The following is a 4,709-nucleotide window of genomic DNA, read 5'->3' on the forward strand; positions in this document are numbered from 1 at the left end:
CAATAACAATTTAAAAAGATAAGTAGAGATTTTGTAGAAGAAAAGCACTAAATATTAAAATATCTATCTTTTTGTTATGAATCAGTAACAAGAATAGGAATTCTGTTATGGAAGTATGCAAATTGTGTTGTGCGAAATATAAACAATAATATTCTTTATCCTTACTAGAGATGCTATAAAGAATATTGAATAATTTAAATTTTGAATAGTTCTGAAGACCGACTAAGCAGGGAAGATACTATCTTTCACTCTAAAATTCCCTCGATTCCCTCCACCTAGGCTAACATCTCATATCAGAACCTAAAATAATAAACTAAGTTGGGGGCTTAAACATGTCACTTTAAATTCCTCTAACTCTACACCCTTCAATGAATATTTCCCTATTTATTTGCACTTAATCATATGAACTACATTCTCATTCATACAACCACATGTGATTCTTTTCCAATTGTTGATTGAGACAATACCAGCCCAATTTTTACATGTTCTCAAAGCAAATTTTAACCTCTGGATTTGTCAAATCAAGAACTAAATGAAGTGCATGGATTTAAATTATCACAAGTTCTTCCATCATTGAAGATCAATACTTTCCACAGCTTTCATCCAAAACTTAATTACTTATCATTTTAAGAAGAAAGATAAAGAAAATTACTCAGAATCTATGGAGAAAATAAAACCACACTTTAGTTTAAAAGAAGAAATCATTATCAAACCAACAACAAGTCTCAATTAAAAATAAAAGTATTCACAAAACAAAAACATAAAAATTTATCTCAAGTCCTCCACAAAACCATTGAAGTTCCTTAGATTCTCTTCCCTTTACAATCACTCAAAAAAAATAACAGAAAAGATAAAATAAAAGTAAAAGTGGTGCGTGAAAATCACTCCGAACTAACTCTCCAAATGAGAACTTTCAAAACTTTCAAATACTTTCATGGCTCATTAAGTTCCCCCTTTCTTTCTTTTATAATTTTTTAAAAAGTGCATTGGTATCTCTTCAAAATATGTCTAGATTTGATGTATTTCCCCATGAGATGCATCCTTTTGTGATAATTTTCGTCCATTTTTGTGATAATTTTTGTCCATGGGTGATAATTTTCGTCCATGGTGGTTAGACCCACCTATTAAGCCAATGAGTGCATCAAAAACCTCTTCCAAATTTGTAGAAACCAATTTTACTCATCTAATAACTGCTGACCAAAGGAAAATATGTTGAGATTTTCATACCTATTTTACACTAATTTTGATGATATTACACTTTAAAGAAAAGTATTTTTGATTTTTTATTGCAGGAGTATTTTTATTTTTGATTTTTTATTGCAGGTATGTTGAATTATGGTCATTGGAGCAAAAAGATGCAAAAAGGAGCAAACTTGGAGAAAAAAGGACAAAAAAATGAAGATTTGATCTTGGGCGCCGACGACGGGCTCAACACTGCCGACGGTGGGTTTTTCCAGAGCGTCTAGAATTAAATATTCTAGAAGGCTACCGACGGCGAGTGCGTCGGTTCTCTCAACAGATGCATTGAATGTGGAAAAATTTTTAAAGGACGCTTGGGCAACTCTTGAAAACTCTTCTACAACTTTAAAAGAAACAATTTGGAGGCCAAAAAAGGGGGGGAAAATTGGGGTGTCCGCTGAGTCTTTGTTGTTTGTGGCGCCCATTAGAGTGTAGAGAGTGGTTAGTATTGTGAGGAATTCTTCAAGAGAATGTAAGAGTGTAAGGAAGGTGAGAGATTTCTTCCTCCTTGCCGCTTCGAAGGAGAATTCTGTGTGCTGTAAAAAAAGGAAAAGATTCAGAGGAACTTTAAGGAGTTTGCTTGGGAAGGAATTAGAGATAAATTTTATTTACTTATTAAAATTTGTATGACATTGCTTATATATATAAATTCCAAGTTTTGTCGTATCTTCTCCATGAGTTCTGAGTAGATTTCTCTGTCTTTCTCCTTGTCTTGAGATTTTGTGAAATGGTAATTTGAATTGGTCGTGCCATGAGAATGTAAAGAAGTTGTGATGATCTTTTCACTTCAATCTTAATTTACTTTCAATCTAGCCAATTAATTTGTGAAAATATGTTGAGTTTTACAACTAAAGTGAAGATTACATCCAAGATTTAGGGAAGTCAAAGTACTTGAAGGTTGGGTGCAAATAAATAGGGAAATAAAAATTATCGGGCGTAGAATTGGAGATTTTAGAGTGATAGGCTAAAATCCTCAATTTGGTCTTATCGTTTGGGTGCTAAAGTGTAGATGTTAGCCCTCATGTGAGGGGAATGTGGGAGCTCCGAAGTGAGAGCGGTATCCTCCCAACCTAGCCACAAATTTAGTAATCAAGCATATGATTAGTCAATATTCTTTATGCCTGGATCAAAGGGTAAAGAATAGGTATGCTCTTATTTGGCACAATACAATTTGATCCATTCACTTATTTTTATTGACAAGGAGAAGGGTTCTTTCTTATATATTGAACTTCACATTAGAAACTTTATTATTAGAATTTATTAATTAAGAGTTTATTAAAATAAGATTTTTATTTCAATTGCCTATTAGTGACAAATACACAATTTGAACTATATTGTTGTGATTAAGCATTGATTCTTTAAATTTTAGTTGGTAGCCTCAAATATTACTCCATGTGGGATCGGTATCAAGGACTCCATTAGAGCCGTGTATTACTTGAGCGATACATATACTCGTGTTGATAAGTGTGACTTTCCAACTATTGAATATTTTATACACATCTTTATCAAATCTATAACCGTTGTCAAGTTTTTGATGCCATTGCTGGGAATTTAAATCTTCTAGCAGCAGTAGTATCAAATTTTTGTATTTTTAAGCATATATAAAGTCACTGTCAACTGCCACTGGCGCTTAAGCGCGGGGTGTCTAGCGCTTAGACGTGGCCTTCTTTGTTTAACCGGCGCCCAAGCGCTTGATCTGGCGCTTAGGTGCCAAAACTCTTTTGCACATTTTTCACCTTTTTGCTCCAAATTTTATCATTTTTCACACCTTTAAAATTTTTTCACCCTTTTTACATGTATCTGCAAGAAAAGCTCAAAAATATGTTTCATTAAAGCTTAATATCTCAAAAATAGATATGAAAATGTATCTAAAAACACTATATATTTTAGGTGTATCAAAATCCCCCAAACTTAAAATGTTACTTGTCCTCAAGTGACACTTCAATCTTTAAAAACTATACTATTATGATATGTATATGAGTTTCTTTAGGAGTTACTAAAATTTAAATTTAGAAATATAGTAGTTCAAGTTAGAAAAAATATTCAGTAAATGAGATCAACTTAAAGTTTAGAAATTCTTAATGTTAAGAAAGATGAAAATATGAGTTTCTATCTAATTCAGAAATACATTGTGGATTTTCCAAATTTAGAATTTAGTTCTTTTATTATCTCCACTTAAAAATTTTCATTAAAAATAATTTTACTTACTATATTATATCTATAAGCTTAAGAGTTTCTCATGTCTTATACTCTAAAAGATTAAATGTAGAACCAATTTTTGATTAGACACTAATCCTCAAGCTTCTCCTTCCTAAATTTTTTTCTCTTTTTTTTTTCTTTTTCTTTTTATTTTCTTTTCTTACACTTTTTTCTTTTTTTTATTTTCTTTATTTTTTTCTTTTTCAGGAAAGGATTTATATCTGGATAAGATTTTAAAGATTTTGAATTCCACTTTTTCCTTTATTAAAGCAAAGCCTTAATATAAGTCTTTTACTTAAAAATATAATAATAGTTTTGAAAATTATTTTAATAAAAAAATAAGTATTAAAAATAAAGTTTAAATTATCTAAATTTTTCAATAATATAACTTTTCTTACTAAAGATAGTTACTTAAATTAATCATTTTCTCATCTAAAAACTTTTTAACTTAAAATTTTTCTTCATTATTAAAAATATTAACTAAATTTTCTTACTCATTTCTAAAATCAAATTTTACTTCCCTAATATAACTTCATATACAAAATAATTTTTTTTTCTTTTCAAATCAAATTCGCTTGTAGCACATTTGAGAACAAATAAAATTCCAGTTCTGAAAATATTTTTCATCCCCCTAAACTTATATTTTTAACAGATTAAATAGCTTAGCATTAGATATATACAAGCTGGAATGAAAATTTAAAATAACATACTAACAAAAATTTTTAAACCATAATGATTCAAGTATAAAACTAAAAATAAGAGTAAAATTTATTTTTGATCAAATTTTCTATATTTTCATTTCAATTTAACATGTAGAAATTCAATAAACTTCTAAGGAGTAATTCAAAAAAAAAAGTAAACTAACACACTAACTTGATTTCACATTCTCAACATAAAAACAAACACACCAACATGATAAAAAATTACAGACATAAAAACAAACAAACTAAACAAACAAACTAACATAATAAAAGAAAAATATAGGGTAGTAGTTTTAGAAAGTCAAATTTAAGATCTAAGTTAGCTAGATTTTTAAACTTTTCAAAAGACATAGAATCAAGTTCAATCCTAATCTAATTAAAATAGTATTAAACACACATCAATAGTTACTACCCTAGAATGTTAAAATAGGCCACTAACAAAACACAACATCACAAAAACAATATAAAAGGTTCGAAACATAACATAGTACATAGTCCAAATCAACACAAAATAAATGTAGCAGTACTACATCACATAGTCTTCAACATAAACAAGCATAAAAATATCTT

This window comes from Phalaenopsis equestris, unplaced genomic scaffold, assembly GCF_001263595.1.
Source record: "Phalaenopsis equestris unplaced genomic scaffold, ASM126359v1 Scaffold000234, whole genome shotgun sequence".
Classification (NCBI taxonomy): Eukaryota; Viridiplantae; Streptophyta; class Magnoliopsida; order Asparagales; family Orchidaceae; genus Phalaenopsis; species Phalaenopsis equestris.